An 18,957-nucleotide genomic window follows, 5' to 3' on the forward strand; every position below is an offset into this window, starting at 1 on the left:
CCGCCGCGGCCAGGCTGTCACTGCCGCTGGCTAATCTCGGAGCGTCGCGGCGAGACGCCCTGCCAGCTGCCGCCCGGTCGGCCCCGTGGGACGCGCAGCAAGTGGGTCACGCGTAGAGTGAGGTAGGCCTGCCTCTCTCTCCCTGGCGCAGTCTTCTCACACATCATTCCCCACGTCTCCCTTGCACGCAGCTTCCGGCAGAGAAAAACCGAATTACTAAAATTGTTTGTCACTTTCGTTTTAACATGTTAGCCCTGAATTTTTGCTAACCCAATGAAATATCGGTTTGTAAAAAAAAAAATACATATACTCAATGTACACTACTGGCCATTAAAATTGCTACACCACGAAGATAATCTGCTACAGACGTGAAATTTAACCGACAGGAAGAAGAGGCTGTGATATGCAAATGATTAGTTCTTCAGCGCATTCACACACGGTTGGCGCCAGTGGCGACACCTACAACGTGCTGACATGAGGAAAGTTTCTAACCGATTTCTCACACACAAACAGCATTTGACCGGGCGTTGCCTGGTGAAACGTTGTTGTGATACCTCGTGTAAGGAAAAGAAATTCGTACCATCACGTATCCGACTTTGATAAAGGTCGGATTCTAGCCTATCGCGATTGCGGTTTATCGTATCGCGACATTTCTGCTCACGTTCCTCGAGATACAATGACTGTTAGCAGAATATGGAATCCGTGGGTTCAGGAGGGTAATACGGAACGCCGTGCTGGATCCCAACGGCCTCGTATCACTAGCAGTCGAGATCACAGGCATATTATCCGTACGGCTGTGACGGATCGTGTAGCCACGTCTCGATCCCTGAGACAACAGATGCGGACGTTTGCAAGACAACAACCACCTGCACGAATAATTCGACGCCGTTTGCTTCAGCTCGGAGACCATGACTGCGGTTACCCTTGAAGCTGCATCACAGACAGGAGCGCCTGTACTCAACGACGAACCTGGGTGCACGAATGCCAAAACGTCATTTTTCGGATGAATCCAGGTTCTGTTTATAGCATCATCATGGTCGCATCCGTGCTTGGCGACATCACAGTGAACGCACATTGGAAGCGAGTATTTGTCATCGCAATACTGGCGTATCACCTGACGTGATGGTATGGGGTGCCATTGATGACACGTCTTGGCCACCTCTTGTTCGCTTTGACGGCACTTTAAACAGTGCACGTTACATTTCAGATGCGTTACGACCCGTGGCTCTACCCCTCATTCGATCCATGCGAAACCCTACATTTCAGCAGGATAATGCACGACCGAATGTTGCAGGTCCTGTACGGGCCTTTCTGGATGTAGAAAATGTTCGACTGCTGCCCTGGCCAGCACATTCTCCAGATCTCTCACCAATTGAAAACGTCTGATCAATGGTGGCCAAGCAACTGGCTTGTCACAATACGCCAGTCACTACTCTTGATGAACTGTGGTATCGTGTTGAAGCTGTATTCGCAGCTGTACCTGTACACGCCATCCAAGCTCTGTTTGACTCAATGCCCAGGGGCATCAAGGCCGTTATTACGGTCAGAGGTGGTTGTTCTAGGTGCTGATTTCTCAGGACCTATGCACCCACATTGCGTGAAAATGTAATCACACGTCAATTCTAGTATAATATATTTGTCCAATGAAGAACCGTTTATCATCTACATTTCTTCTTGGCGTAGCAATTTTAATGTCCAGTAGTGTAGATTGTGAGATGTACAGTGTACCCCAAACAAACATCGACAATGCCTAGTATCTCGTGTAGAAATGCACACTGATCGGTTTGCAAGAAGGAACCCACATCCGGAAATGCATGATTTGGGCGCTGCTGAGCGTCGAAGTCTGAGATGGGTGTGCATTTGCATTACACAAAAAACCCAACACAAGTTGTACATCGTATTGTCTACATTACAAACGGGCTTCAAATTTCTTATCTCCTACGTCGATGCAGAATCTACATCGGCGATGCTCAATTTCACGCATATGAGCCAATACATGTGGCTGTCTTTAAAGTATTTCAATCGCTCCGTGGACTCGAGCGATAAGGTCTTCTGCTGACGTTACAGGTGTGCCATACTCTGTACCCTTGATACTACCCCACAGAAAATAGTCGAGATGTGTCAGATGTGGCTACCATGGTCGCCATGGGACTGGTCCACCCCTACCAATCCATCTATTGTGATGTGCGACATTGAGGTGATTCCGCACATCGACATCAAGGTGAGCTGGACCTCCATCGTATTACAGCTACATGTCCATCTGAATATGATGGCCCTACATCTAATAGGGTAGGAAAAACGTCTCTAATAAATGTGAGGTAGATCGATTATGTTAATATGTTTGGCAGTAGACAAGGCCTAATGATATGGTCACCATTTACCCCAGTCCGGATATTAATATCTATCCTGTGTTGATGACTGCGAATCACCGCCACAGGCCAATTTTCGTCCGCCGCCCAAACATGCAAGTCGCTCAAGTTTTACATACCGCCTCTACTAAACGTGTATTCATTCGTGAATAGCACTAAGCTCAGGAATAGTGGGTGGAGTATGCATTGTTGTAAATACTAATGAGCAAACTGTGCCTCCGGCCTCTGGTGGCCGAACGGTTTTAGGCGCTTCAGTCTAGAACCGCGCCACCTTTACGGTCGCAGGTTCGAATCCTTCCTCGGGCGTGGATGTGTGTGATGTCCTTAGGTTAGTTAGGTTTAAGTAGTTCTAGGGGACAGATGACCTGAGATGTTAAGTCCCATAGTGCTCAGAGCCATTTGAACCAAACTGTGCCCGTCGAAAGTAGTCCTTCCTGTAATACCTAGACTTCCTGCAGATAGTATGGATGGAGCGTTCATGGACCTCATGCCACACAGCACGTTTACCCGTATGCCACCTGCTGAGTGCTGGTGGTCGGGTCGTCTTCGAACATAGCCATAGACAACACATCCTCCTCCAACTGCACTGTTAGAGCCAAACATGGACGACCCACTTCGCGTTCTGTCACCTACCAGAGGTAAAGTGCTACTACTTTACTATAGAATGGAACCTTAGGAAGAAAATACCTACGTCCAACTTCACAGCTTCTCTAAGGCGCCTTTTGATGACTGCACAGTTGGAATTTTGTGGAAAAGGTCTGTTTGGAAAACGTGCTACATACACTCTTGCAGCAGCTCTCCCAATCAACCCACTTTGCCGCATGCAAGCTCCATGTCGGTCATTTCTGCAGATGTGTACCGGTATATGTCGCACTGCTATCAACAACGTTACTGCACTGGCAGACTACAGAAGGTCCACAGTAGGATGACGTCTGGCAGCACTGTTAGTAAACATAGCGTAAAGCGCACGCGCGCTGGAGGGCCGCTCTGCGATTTTTGGCAGAGGGCGTTTGCGTATAGCGCCAACTATCTGGAAATCATTGTGCATGTGTGATTTCCGCGTCTGCGCTTTATTCGCGCGCGTCTTCTATATACAGCGGCCTCGACGCGGAGATTCCGTCAATTGTACCTAGTCGCGAGCGAGGTTCATCTCCGAGGAAATGCTGTGGAATTCGCACAGCTTCATCCGGCAGCAAACCCATGGATATTGTGCACAACATATTCGCTGGGAAAGCTTGAAGAGTCACATACTAAAAATGGTCAACTTTTTTTTTAAACACACTGTATATTATCTCACGTGTCCCACTTTTGTCGATCTGTCGCACATGTGGGACTTCAGATTTATAAGTTTTATACTATTGTGTAGCTTTAAAGAGTACGTTACACTTTGTTTGTGACCTTAACAATTGATGTGGTTTATTTGGTGCTCATTGCATGCAGCTTGTATTGTATGTGTGTGTGTATGGGTGGGGGGTGGGGGGGGGGGGGAGAGAGTGAGTCTGTGTGGACTCATATCTGCGAGCCACACTAGCCTGGCGTGTTTGTTGCGTATTATTTACTGGTATTACATGAAGCATGTCAGTAAAATAGTGGAACACATTCCACTATATATATATATATATATATATATATATATATATATATATATATATATATATATATATATGAATTTTCCCATCAGATTTTCTGTCTGTATGTTCTCGCTTCTTTCAGAAACTACTATATGGATTTTCATACAGCTTTCGGTAATACACTGCCGAAAAAAATGCTACACCCACAAGGTCAAGGCCATTTTAGTGACAGGTGATGAGACAGGTAACCTAACAATGTAGCATCATATGATAAATTCACATCAAATGAACACACATGTCAGAGTGAAGGATGCCCAAACAGTTGTATCAATACACAGTCTGCCCCCCTTCTGGCGGAAATACAGGTGTGTATTCTCTCACGAAAACGATCGCAAAGTTGTCGAATATCATCCTGCGATAGATTTCCAAGACAACTTGCGCCTTTTGCAGAAAATCTGCACTGATTCTTGCACGCTATAGACAACTTGTAGAAACCTATTCACCAAGTCCCATACGTGTCCAGTAGGCGACAGACCTGGTGATCTTACAGCCCAGGGCAGTTACACACTGGGAGGAGCACGTTCCGCTGGAGCATCTGTATGTACGCGCGTTTTCTTGCTGAAAAAGCACATCACCTTCGAAGAAATGGCAGTAGTGTGGAGCTAACAGCCTGTGCGATGTAGGGGGCACTGGTTACTTTGCCTGCAAAAACACCAAATGTGATTGCGAGTTGTAACTCATGGCCCCCATACACCACGAGGACTAAAGTGGGACCTGTGTGTCGTGGACGAATGCACTCTGGAATATGCCACTCTACCCTGTACACGTGTACGTCCATCACTCGCATACAGACAGAACCTGCTCTCATCACTTACGACGACAAAGAGCATTTGCACTCGCCAGTCGACTCTTTCACATCACTATAGTCGTGTTGCGGCCTCAGTGGTAGCTTGGCCAGCAGTACACGTTATTTTAGTCCATTTGCAAGCAGATGCTTCCCTGTGGTCCTTAGTGACATATGAGGTGCATCATGTGCCCAGATTTCTTTCCTCGATGGTGTTCGATCGGCCACTGCTGCGCTCGCAATGCGTCGATCTTAATGTGCGCCTGTGCTACGTGGACTGAGGGAAAGTTCCACAGACCACAGCTGATAGCAGGGACACACCACCGCTACGCTGTGTTCAACATACGCAGCAATCCGTCGACAACGTGCACCCAACTGTCCGATAGCCTACAATGCGACCCTTTCAAATTCACTATGTAATCAAAAGTATCCGGACACCCCCCAAGAACATATGTTTTTCATATTAGGTCCATTGTGTTGCCAGGTACTCCATATCAGCGACTCAGTAGACATCGTGAGAGAGCAGAATGTAGCGCTCCGCGGAACTCACGGACATCGAACGTGGTCAGGAGATTGGGCGTCACTTACGTCGTACGCCTGTACGCGAGATTTCCACACTCCTAAACATCCGTAGATCGACTGTTTCCGATGTGATAGTGAAGTGGAAACGTGAAGGGACACGTACAGCACACAAGCTTACTGGCCAACCACGTCTATTGACTGTCAGAGACCGCCGACCGTTTAAGAGGGTCATACTGTGTAGTAGGCAGATATCTACCCAGATCATCACACAGAAATTACAAACTGTATCAGCATCCACTCCAAGAACTACGGCAGTCAGGCAGGAGGTGAGAAAATTTGGATTTCATGGTGAAGCGGCTGCTCAAAAGCCACACATTACACTGGTAAATGTCAAACAACGCATCGCTTGGTGTAAGGAGCTTAAACATTGGACGATTAAACTGTGGAAAAACGTTGTGTGGAGTGACGAATCACGGTACACAATGTGGCCATCCGATGGCAGGGTGTGGGTATGGCGACTGCCCGGTAAACGTCATCTGCCAGCGTGTGTAGTGCCAACAGTAAAATTCGGAGGCGGTGGTGTAATGGTGTGGTCGTGCTTTTCATGGAGGGGACATACAACCCTTTTTGTTTTGCATGGGAATAGCACAGCTCAGGCCTCCATTGATGTTTTAAGCGCCCTCTTGCTTCCCACTGTTGAAGAGCAATTCTGGGATGGCGATTGCATCTTTCAACACGGTCGAGCACCTGTACACAATGCACGGCCTGTGGCAGAGTGGTTACACGACAATAACATTTCTGTAATGGACCGGCCTGCACAGAGTCCTGACTTGAAACCTATAGAACACCTTTGGGATGTTTTGGAAAGCCGACTTCGTGTCAGACCTTACCGACCGACATCGATTCCTCTCCTCAATGCGGCACTCCCTAAAGAATGGGCTACCATTCCGCAAGAAACCTTCCAGCACCTGATCCAACGTATGCCTGCGAGAGTGGAAGCTGTCATCAAGGCTCAGGGTGGGTCACGATGGAGGGCGCCACGAACTTGTAAGTCATTTGCAGATGTCCGAATACTTTTGATCACGTAGTGTAGCTGAAGTTCTTCGACAGCATTCGTCGGCGGGGCGTGGTTGCACCCTAGAATGAATGTTTGCAAAAACACTGTTCACCTCTAAACTACGTAGAGTTACTGCCTGTACAGTCAATACGGAGGGCGCACAGAAAGGCCGCCAGAGCGCCATCTGATCGCCAACGATCCTGAAAATCCCTCAGTATACACATTTTCTACACAGGTGCGACTAAACGCATTCCTTAAGGGTGTTGCATTTATTTCGAGCAGCGTAAATATAATTATTAACAATGAAGGTTTTTGTATATAATTTATAAATATTTCTAGCAAACTGGTTGAACTATGGTGAGTTTAAGTTTGCTGCCCTTCCCATCTACCAGAACAGTAGCCGCAAGTACAGAGAGGGGCGAAGCTTGAGCAGAATCCGAATCCAACAGTGTTAGGTGGATGATCGGCCGACTTCAGCGCAAGGTGGGTGCAACGCTACGGGAAGGACTGTGCGAGGTACTGCTGTCTCCCTAAAAGACCTGCGATGCAAGACGTATCTTTATTAAGCTGATCGGAACAGATCTTTTTGCATAATGTTTAATGGCGTGAAGGAAAATACAGCTCAATGTCACACATAAGATGAAGTTCGCACTGGACTGCTGCTGAAATCTGCCAGTCGGCAAGTGGCCATAGACCACACGGAAGTGAAAGTACGACTACTTGAGATTAGTCGTTCGGCCATACCACTGCGAAGCTGAGGCGGGCCGCTAGTTACAAATTAAAGTCCATCACCACGTCTTTCCGTCTGTATGTTGAGGCGAATCTGAAGAACTGCTGCAGGGACTCTGATTCTCGAGGAAGCTTTTTGTGTATATAATTTATTACCACTCCGCCAAGAAAGCCGTCCAGCAGTAGATACTTGCTAAACTGCGAAGCTGGGGAGAGTCGTTGTTTATTAACAACTGTCACGATTAATGTTTCGTGGAAATGAGACGGGACCGTAAAAATAAATGTTATATTTGCTCCGCCTTTGAAGACTTCTTTGCTAAACTGGGAGTGACACAGACCTTTCCTGAATCTGGCTAAATAGGATCCTACCATCAATTATTGTCTGTGATGTCGTATCCTGTACAGCCCATATTTTTGGCAGGAGGATCAGAATATTATCCGGCGAAAGGATAATAGGGGACGAGCTCACAAGACATGTGACTGATTATATTCTTTTACTTCCTTACGACACAGTTAAAAAAAACACAAAAAAAAACAGTTCAAATTGCTCTGAGCACTATGGGACTTACATCTGAGGTCGTCAGTCCCCTAGAAGGTAGAACTACTTAAACCTAACTAACCTAAGGACATCACACACATCCATGCCCGAGGCAGGATTCGAACCTGCGACCGTAGCGGTCACGCAGTTCTAGACTGAAACGCCTAGAACCGCTCGGCCACCAGCGGCCCTCGCAGTTACAACAGCTTACCACAATGCGTAATCAGTTTCGACCGGTAAGTGTAATAATGATGACCACTGACTGTTCGACACTGACTGCGTATTGTGAAATGCTGTTGTGATTGTGTCGCAAGGAAATAAAAGAAAATATCAGTATTCCAAAAGAGTCAGTTGTTTCACACGAATGCTGCCTGATTCAACCGTTCCAATTGCGTCAGCACCGTGAAGTGAGGTTATCATACTTCCATAACATTTTTAGTAAAGAATGTGTACGTTTTCCCCAAAGATGTCGCACACTGAGAGTTCCGTACAAACTTGATTTTGTATACAAACATTTAATCCATTTCAGAAATCGAGGATCTCGACGATTTTTGCCTTTGATCGATGTTGATACTGGCAAGATATTGGTCCCACGGATTCCAAGACTTCCCGGAATGTTTTAATTTCAAGTTTAAAGTCGTATAAAAATTACGAAAGAAATATTTTTTGTGTTATAGTTATAAATTAACAGTTTTCTAATTTCTTCCCTATACTTGTACTCTGAAACCTTTCTTCTTGCCAATTACATGAATCTACATCAAGGGGAAGAAGTACCCTACTGGTTTTAATGAGCGAGTGAGTATCAAAATATGTGACACAAAGAGCCACATCTTTTGATTACATTAACTTAGAAGCGTAATATTTTTACACCACCAAAATGACTAAAGTTCTCAGTATGTGACATAAATTTCAGCTTGATGCATCAAGGGGACTTTACAGATGGACAGACAGACAGTCTGATAGTAAATGACAAAGAAAAATTTCGTGTGATGTAATTACAAATTAACAATTTTTTCCTTCAGTTTTAACGTGAAATTTTGCTTCTCGCCAAATTTCATGATTCTAGCTCAGTGACAATTACCGCATAGATTTAGATGACTGAGTTTACGAGTATCAAAGTATGTGAGATAAATGGACGTATTTTTTACTGAATTGACTTAGTAGCTAACGTATTTTACAACGCCAAGGGACCATAGACCATAGTATTTAAAATAAATTTCGCCTTGATATATCGACTTGTTCCTGATGAAAAGGGGTCTTAACAGACGTACGGACGAAGAATCTGATAAGAAATAACAAAAAATGTATGATATAATTATAAACTAACAATTTTTTGGATTTTTTACTTTGGTTGTAGTGTAAAACCTGGCTTCTTGGCAAATTTCTTGATTGTAGGTCAACGGGAAGTACCCGATTGGTTATGATGCTTCAATTTTTTACAGTACCAAAAGACCGTCGACTTTAATATATGAAATAAATTTTATTTTGGTACGCCTACCCGTTCCCGAGAAATAGGGTTTCTCACAGTCGGACAGATAGACAGATAGATAACAAGGTTATCCCATAAGGGCTCCGTTTTACTAACTGAAGTACAGGATCCTAAAAAAGGTGTGAAGTAGAAGATTGTGGTACTCAGTTTATGAAATTTAAAATGGCTAGAAAACTTTCGAATCGGCAAAGACAAGTTCCAGTGTCTGTACCAAATCTGCAAATGTATTGTCACCAATCATTGCACGTGTACAAGTTAAGGATATTAATAACTTCCTAGTCAGTCAAACATTACTACTTTTCCTTAACTCCAAATAACGTCGCTGTGTCAACAATTATCAACAATTTTTTAAACCAACTAGGAACATGACAACCCAGTCACGTTTCAAATACGAATGTGTAATTACGTGGTACGTATGTCTGTTATGGGAGAGAGAACTTGGAAGCCAAAACCGCATAATTAGAATCAAAACTGAGTGTTTGCGAGGCCGAACAGAAGCGGTACTGGGAAATCGTTTTACGGAAAACAGAACTTGGAAGTCTCGGATAACAATAGCGAATCAATTATCTCAGGTAACGCAGCGTGACAGACACTGTCAAAGTGTAACATTGGTACAGCTGTTTTACTCGTTTGTTCCATTCGGTATTATCGTGGCAACAACGAAATGAATTACACTGTAGTGACTTTATGAAAATAGTCATATACGTTTATTGGTGACTACATTAAAGTACTTTAATCCGCATACGGATGACCGAAAATGGAGTAACTGTGTCTATTATGTTACTGGTTTCACTTGCCGCTTTTTATTTTGCAAAGAGAGACGTAATACACGACAGTCTGCAACTCGTATTAGTGAAATTTATACGGCACATTAGCACAAGCACATGGTGCTCGTTAATGATATAATACAGAAATTGCAGCACACAAAATAAAATATAGAAAGCCAAAAGTGTACACGACTCCATTGAGAGACTTTGTTCAGGCTGCGGATCAGTTTCTCAAGGAACGTTTGGAGTAACCACATGTCCACTACGGCTTAAAAACCGCGAAGAAAACAACTGAAACGAGTTCTTACGCACAGTAAGCAGTCACTGCCGCCTTAAACCGAAAAGCTATCTCAGAGAAATTTCGCAAGGATAAATCCCTTACTCCTTCAAACATATCATTTGATGTATCTTCAGAGTGCCAAAACAACATGCATAATTTTTTTCAAGCAGCAAAAGACTTAACAAAGCGACCGCCTCCACATCTGTTGCTTCAGCTACATGCCACAAATCATCTAACTCCGTGTGCGGAAAGTCCTTGTACAACTGTGACTTCCACTCTTTACTGCTCCTGTCGTAAATGGCGCATGGAAAAAGTTGCTGTCGGTGAGCCCCCATGTGAGATAAATACTCTCTGAATTCATCTTCGTGGACTTTTCACGAAACATACACTGCATGATCAAAAATATCCGAACACCCTTACGTAATCCATAATTGACCACGATATGTCACGAGAGGCGGGAATGCCACTACAAAAGAAGGCGGGGGAGTATTGTGTTGTCAGCAGAGGATCAGTAACAGCAGAATGCGTGTGTCAGGAAAGCTCTGTGGACTAATCATTGGGTGTCAACAGATTATGAGTATCAAATCCATCGGGGATATTTCAACCCTTCCAAAGCTGCTCGACTGTTGGTGAGGTGACGCTGGAGTGGATACGGGAAGGAACAACCACTGTTAAATCAGGGAGACCCCATGTACTGACAGAGTATCGAGAATGGTCGTAAAAAGTCGCATGAAGTCACATGAGCGGATCACTCGTGAGTTACAAAGTGTTACCAAGCAGTCCAGCTACCACAATGATGGTGCATATGGAATTAAAGAGAATGAGGTACAATGGTCTCATACACTGCTGGCTATTAAAATTGCTACACCAAAAAGGAATGCAGATGATAAGCGGCTATTCATTGGACAAATATGTTATACTACAACTGATATGTGATTACATTTTCACGCAATTTGGGCGCATAGATCCTGAGAAATCAGTACACACAACAAACCACCTCCAGCCATAATAACGGCCTTGATACGCCTGGGTATTGAGTCAAACAGAGCCACGGGTCGTAACACATCTGAAATGTAACGTCCACTGTTCAAAGTGCCGTCAATTCGAAGAAGAGGTGACCGAGGCGTGTAACCAATGGCACCTCATACCATCGGCCTCCCAACGGCCTCGTATCACTAGCAGTCGAGATGACAGGCATCTTATCTGCATGGCTGTAACGGATCGTGAAGCCACGTCTAGATCCCTGGGTCAACAGATGGGGACGTTTGCAACACAACAACCATCTGCACGGCCAGTTCGCCGACGTTTGCAGCAGCGAGGACTATCAGCTCGGAGACCATGGCTGCGGTTACCCTCGACGCTGCATCACAGACAGGAGCGCCTGCGATGGTGTACTCAACGACGAACCTGGGTGCACGAGTGACAAAACGTCATTTTTTCGGATGAATCAAGGTTCTATTTACAGCATCATGATGGTCGCTTCCGTGTTTGGCAACATCGCGGTGAACGCACATTGGAAGCGTGTATTCGTCATCTCCATACTGGCGTATCACCCGGTGTGATGGTGTGGGGGACCATCGCTTGCACGTCTCGGTCACCTCTTGTTCGCATTGACGGCACTCTGAACAGTGGACGTTAGATTTTAGATGTGTTACGACCCGTGGCTCAACCCTTCATTCGATCCCTGCGAAACCCCACATTTCAACAGTATAATGCATGACCGTATGTTGCAGGTCCTGTACGGGCCTTTCTGGATGCATAAAATGTTCGACTGCTGCCCTGGCCAGCACATTTCCCAGATCTCTCACCAACTGAAAACGTCTGGTCAATGGTGGCCGAGCAACTGGCTTGTCACAATACGCCAGTCACTACTCTTGATGAACTGTAGTATCGTGTTGAAGCTGCATGGGCAGCTGTACCTGTGCACGCCATCCAAGCTCTGTTTGACTCAATGCCCAGGCGTATCAAGACCGTTATTACGGCCAGAGGTGGTTGTTCTGGGTACTGATTTCTCAGGATCTATGCACCCAAAATGCTTGAAAATGTAATCACATTTCAGTTCTAGTATAATATATTTGTCAAATGAATACCCGTTTATCATCTGCATTTCTTCTTGGTGTAGCTATTTTAATGGCCAGCAGTGTATCTTCTTTGTTTCCACTATCAGATCCACTTCTTAAGGGTCTCAGATTGAGGATCACGAAAGTAGAACAGCAGTCTAAGAAACCGGAAACGTGTGTCACACTCAACTGATCATTTGCTTTTACACTATTATCACCGTAAGAACAACTTTGCGTTATTATTCAAGCAAACACATGAAAGCATGGTTATACGCCTGATTACGCCTACAGATGTCAGAAACATGCAGCGTCACTCAACCCAAGCTCAGGTTTTTTCGGTTAAATGCGTAAGTAATCACTCTGAACTGTAGACGCGAAATGAGAGTTTAAAACAGTCGCATCTATGTTTTGTGTATTTTTTCACAGTTGCTCAGCTACCTTTACATCAGTGTCGTCTCTGTCGCTCTACAGCGTATATTTATTATCCCCTTTCCTTGTCTTAATATGGAAACTTCAAATGGTTAAAATGGCTCTGACCACTATGGGACTTAACTTATGAGGTCATCAGTCCCCTAGAACTTACAACTACTTAAACCTGACTAACCTCGCGGTTCTAGACTGAAGCACCTAGAACCGCTCGGCGACTCCAGCCGGCTATGGAAACTTCATCCCCATCTTTAGCAGAGTAGGCGGTTACCATCCTGTAACGGACAAAGACTGTTAACTTGGACGTCTCTACGTAGTAAATCTGGAAGCCGAATGTCAAACGAAGCGTGTATGTAGAAAGAACCTACCAGCGACGATAGATGCTTCCTCATTTGCTTGTGTAGATAGGCCAATCGTGAAAGTGCCGAATTATACGCAATATCAAAATTGCACCCTTAAAATTAGACATTTCATTTTACATTTAACAAATTTAAATTTTCAGAGAGTTCTGCAATATCTAAAAATTCCGAACAAATTTGCTAGTGAACTATTGTGTACCAGTACATTCAACAACTTGAACATAAGGAAATCCGACAATCTGATTACATTGTTGTAGATATCAATTGTTCAACAATATTGCCGTTAACGTCCATAGCTTTTCTGCACAACGCGCTTCAAGCACTGAAGGCATGGCACTTGGGAAATAGATCCTCAGATGCACAGTCGTGACTTGTGCCTTCAGCGTAGAAGCCTAAATATAGACGGACGAGACGGCGGCGTGGCGGAATAACGACCCTCACAGAGGCTAGAAGTGCTGGCCAGCCGCCATCGAGACGCACTAGAGCGGAGGCAGTTTACCGTGAATGATATAAGCAACCGGTCAGTCGGGAAAAAGGTGCAGGAGAAATAAAAGTCCCATTACTACAGATATTTATTCCGATGTGATTCTTATACAGCGCCTGTCAAAAAGAAATGAAGTTCCCAGAAGCGGAGGTGGATACGAAATGAAATGTCACGAGTCGAGAGGGAGTGTGATGTTATTTCAGCAGTGAAAGTTACAATTAACTTGGCAATATGAGTCCACTCATCAGTTTGAAGATTCATCCCCTCTGGTGTGGATGCAGACAGTGATTCGGTTGGGAATGGTGTCATAAAGACGATGTATCCTCTTCTGAGGCAAGCTGGCACACAACTGTTTTGTTCTGTCTGGGACAGATCTGGGAATCTTACAGGCCCTATGGTACCTCAACATTAGGCAGATACGTCATAGGCACACGTTCCATGTCTGGAAAAGCATTGTTCTGTTTGAAAACGGAACCAAGATACTTAAGTAAAACCAGCGTCTCCTTGAGGTAACGTCCTGCCGTCAGAACTCCCTCAATCATTACTAGCCGTGACGTCAAGTCTTACCCAATAGTTCCCCACCACATGACCAGGATTAACTCCGCTGAACTTCTCGAAAACATATGAAGAATGGGACCTCCGGCCAGGTCGTCTCCATACTTGCCAGCGATGGTCGTCCTGGGTAGTGCAGAACCACGACACATCGTGGAAGGCAGAGTGATGCCATTCATCAACAGTCCACGCACCCCAGCGGTGGCGTCACTTCAATCGCAGTCTCTTGTCTGGTGGTGTTTAATAGTTGCCAAAGTATCTGACACCTGCTGATAGTCTCTGACCAATGGTGTAAGTTGACATCAGTTGTTGCTCTACTTATTTCCGGAGCAGATGTGGAGCGGGTACACAGTGTGGGGAGGATCCTCCCTTGTGGAGTCAGACGTGGTCTACCAGGACCATGACCATGAGTAAGCCTGCTCTCAAATTCCCATGTGATCCATCATCAGGCCACTGTCGTATCTGGATACATCATGTTTCGACCTCCTGTCCAAATAGAGCTCCCCCCCCCTCCCCTTCCCACCAAGGAAGCCACTTTCTAACTCTGTCACTTGCTGATAACGCTCTCTTACACGTGTACACAGCATATCTGTGTTCTTTACAATGATCACTCAACATCAGACGCTGTTCGCGCCCATTGTATGTTGTACCAGGTCGCCACTGTCGGATCCAAATGCCCCACGTACCTGGATACATCATAATTCGACCCCCTGTCCAAATGGAGGCCCCCTCTCCCCTTCCCACCAAGGAGGCCCCTTTTAAACACTGTCTCGTGCTGATAACGCTCTCTCACACGTGTACGCAGCATCTGTGTCCTTTACAATGATCACTCAACATCTGACGCTGTTCGCGCCCATTGTATGTCGTACCAGCCTGATTAACACTTTTAAGCGTGAATAACACTAATGCACTCTGGTAGTCAATCAACCTGTCACAGAGGATTGCAACTCTAATCATATACACAGCGGCCGATGGAGTGGACATGCACGAAATTTTATTGCGATCCGGCCATGTCTGCTAGAAACCTCACTTTTTTGTGCCAGGCAGTGTAAAATTTTTCGCGAGGACATTATCTTCATTACTTCTCATGTGATGAAAGGAATTAGGTTTCGGCGATAAATACACTACAGATATGTAAAAATTTAGGACGAAAGTAACTTTTGCTCATGTTCCATTTTCAACTGACTTAGCTCGACGGAACTTGGACCAAACAGAGAAAGAAAGCTACAGTACAGCACGGAAGGTAACTGATAGAAAAACACATTGAGACGAACACACGTGACAGTTATTGGAAGACAATAATTATACTGATGTCAGCGCGATTTATGATGCTTCCCTGGACATTATAAAAGGCGGGACACGATCCTTACTAGGGTGTCTGATCACGATGAACGGCAATGCACTCTTTGCAACTTGCTATCATTCTGGCCACAATGTTCGTGAAGAATTCATCTACATCCATACTCCGCAAGCCACCTGACGGTGTGTGGCGGAGGATACCTTGAGTACCTCGGTTCTCCCTTCTACTCCAGTTTAGTACTGTTCGTGGAAAGAAAGATTGTCGGTATGTCTCTGTGTGGGCTCCAGTCTCTCTGATTTTATCCTCATGGTCTCTTCGCGAGATATACGTAGGAGGGAGCAATATACTGCTTGACTCCTCGGTGAAGGTATGTTCTCCAAACTTCAACAAAAGCCCCTACCGATCGTTCTTGTGGTACAGTGTACCATTCCTCTATCAGCGCCGTTGACAACTGCTGTCTTTGGTGCTTATGGACGTGTTGCAAAACGTCACCCTAACGCATCGCACACGTTTTCGATGTGATTTAAGTCTGAGGAAACGGGCAGACTTGTCCATTCGCCGAATATAGTTTCGTTCCATGCTTGGGTAGTTCGATACGATAGTCCATTGTCATCCATAAAAATGAGGTTAGAGCGGAATTCATCACAGAAAAGACGCACATGGGGAAGTACAGTGCCTCAATTACATAGAGCGTTGAGTATGCCGTGTTTTGTTCGGCAATGTTTCTTCGTGCATTACTCGTTTCACCTTCCGTTTCAACCTTCTGCAGTTTGAGGGTACGTCCATTATTATCGATCATGGTCGTTTTCGTGCACAAAATATTACAGTGTGGGGTGGCATAGCGTGGCCTGGGCGTACTGCCCTCCACATCTTTGAACTGGGTGCACTCACCGGTCAACTTTAATGTGACGCTGTACTCCTTCACCACGTACGCCTTTATTTTTATGGTTCCGCACCTCTGCCGGTAAAAACGGAACCCTTAGAGGATCACTTTGTTCTCCATCTGTCTGTTAATACCCATTTTCTCATGCACAGGTAGAGTTATCAAGTAGAAATATATATCTAATACCAAGATCCACGGCCTCCTAGTGGCTTAAAAGATTTAAGCAATACAGTAAGAAAACTGACTCATCCGAATCTATAGATAAACTATCTATATACTTAATTACGTTTATTCGAAAGCCCACAGTATGAGTTCCACTCTCAACAACTCGGTTATTGTGGGTAACAATGCTCGTCCGTATGGAACAGCCCATGTGCAGAATGAGACAAGCTTGCCCATTCTACTCGACTTCAATCCCATCGGTCACGAATGGGATGCGTTGCGGAGACGCAGTGCACCAAGTACAGGAGCACCAACGACCACCCAGTAATTGTCAATATTTGTGGTGGAGGATTGGGACGCCCTACCACAAGGATTCCTCACGAACCTTGTGGCCAGCATGAGAGCACGTATTGAACAAGCAATGCTGTCCGCGTAGTTTACGTTTGTACACTACTGGCCATTAAAATTGCTACACCATGAAGAAATGCAGATGATAAACGAGTATTCATTGGAAAAATATATTATACTAGAACTGACATGTGATTACATTTTCACGCAATTTGAGTGCATAGATCCTGAGAAATTAGTACTCAGAATAACCACCTCTGGCCGTAATAACGGGCATTGAGTCAAACAGAGCTTGGATGGCGTGCACAGGTACAGCTGCCCATGCAGCTTCAACACGATACCACAGTTCATCAAGAGTAGTGACTGGCCTATTGTGACGAGCCAGTTCCTCGGCCACCATTGACCGGACGTTTTCAATTGGTGAGAGATCTGGAGAATGTGCTGGTCAGGGCAGCAGTCGAACTTTTCTGCATCCAGAAAGGCCCATACAAGACCTGCAACATGCAGTCGTGCATTATCCTGCTGAAATGTAGTGTTTCACAGGGATTGATTGAAGGGTAAAGACACGGGTCGTAACACATCTAAAATCCAACGTCCATTGTTCAAAGTGCCGTCAATGCGAACAAGAGGTGACCGAGACGTGTAACCAATGGCACCCCATACCATCACGCCTGGTGATACGCCAGTATGGCGATGACGAATACACGCTTCCAATGTGCGTTCACCGCGATGTCGCCAAACGCAGATGCGACCATCATGATGCTGTAAGCAGAACCTGGGTTCATCCGAAAAAATGACGTTTTGCCATTCGTGCAGCCAGGATCGTCGTTGAGTACACCATCGCAGGCGCTCCTGTCTGTGATGCAGCGTCAAGGGTAACCGCAGCCATGGTCTCCGAGCTGATGGTCCACGCCGCTGCAAACGTCGTCGAACTGTTCGTGCAGATGGTTGTTGTCTTGCTAACGTCCCCATCTCTTGGCTCAGGGATCGAGAAGTGGCTGCACGATCCGTTACAGCCAGGCGAATAAGATGTCTGTCATCTCGTCTGCTAGTGATACGAGGCCGTTGGGATCCAGCACGGCGTTCCGTATTACCGTCCTGAACCCACCGATTCCATATTCTGCTAACAGTCATTGGATCTCGACCAACGCGAACAGCATTGTCGCGACAACGTTCCGTATTACCGTCCTGAACCCACCGATTCCATATTCTGCTAACAGTCATTGGATCTCGACCAACGCGAACAGCATTGTCACGACACGATTAACCGCAGTCACGATAGGCTACAATCCGACCTTTATCAAATCCGGAAACGTGATGGTACGCATTTCTCCTCCTTACACGAGGCATCACAAGAACGTTTCACCAGGCAATGCTGGTCAACTGCTGTTTGTGTATGAGCAATCGGTTGGAAACTTTCCTCGTGTTAGCACGTTGTAGGTGTCGCCACCGGCGTCAACCTTGTGTGAATGCTCTGAAAAGCTAATCATTTGCAAAGCACAGCATCTTCTTCCTGTCGGTTAAATTTAGCGTCTGTAGAACTTTATCTTCGTGGTGTAGCAATTTTAATGGCCAGTAGTGTAATACCCAGGGGACCATCAAGAATCCCAGAGGCTTTAGTGTGACGATTACGTTTGAATAAAAGAGTCAGTCCTATTAGTCTCACTGCATATTTCTTTCAGTTACCTTCCTGTATTATACGGTAGTAGTTCTTTCTGTGTACGGTTCAAGTTTCGTCGAGCTGCTTATTTGTCAGAGAGAGATGATTGCGAAATCTAGTTTCTTACTTCGATTTTGCACATCAACGTAAAAAGATGAGCATACTGTCTGTGCAACAACTGAAGAGTATCACTTGCACACGCGATTTGCAGTTTTATCTTACTGAAAGTACTGAAATGAAATGTCGTGTGGCTAGGGCCTCCCGTCGGGTAGACGCCATTTTGGGGTGATATGATGTTGAAAACAACACAACACCCAGTCCCTAAGAGGAGAAAATCTCCAACCCAGCCGGGGATCGAATCCGGGCCCCTTTGCACAGCATTTTGCCGCGACCACCTCTCAACTACGGAGGCGGACACTGGAAGTACTGACACGGACTACTGAATGAATTTTTTTTTAATTTGTGTATTTATCTCATCGTGACCCTCTTACATCACTATCATTTTCCCTACTTGCATAATCCAAAGTTAATTTCGTTTTTTGCATCGGCAAAATAAA

General features: G+C 45.3%; 1 protein-coding gene across 1 annotated transcript in view; it reads right to left on the reverse strand.

Annotated features, from left to right (window-relative positions):
• The window catches only part of LOC126365758 (probable G-protein coupled receptor 139), a 1,098,473-nt gene that overhangs the window by 862,947 nt on the left and 216,569 nt on the right, over positions 1-18,957 (reverse strand). The window lies entirely within an intron of this gene.

This window comes from Schistocerca gregaria, chromosome 4 (genome assembly GCF_023897955.1).
Source record: "Schistocerca gregaria isolate iqSchGreg1 chromosome 4, iqSchGreg1.2, whole genome shotgun sequence".
NCBI lineage: Eukaryota > Metazoa > Arthropoda > Insecta > Orthoptera > Acrididae > Schistocerca > Schistocerca gregaria.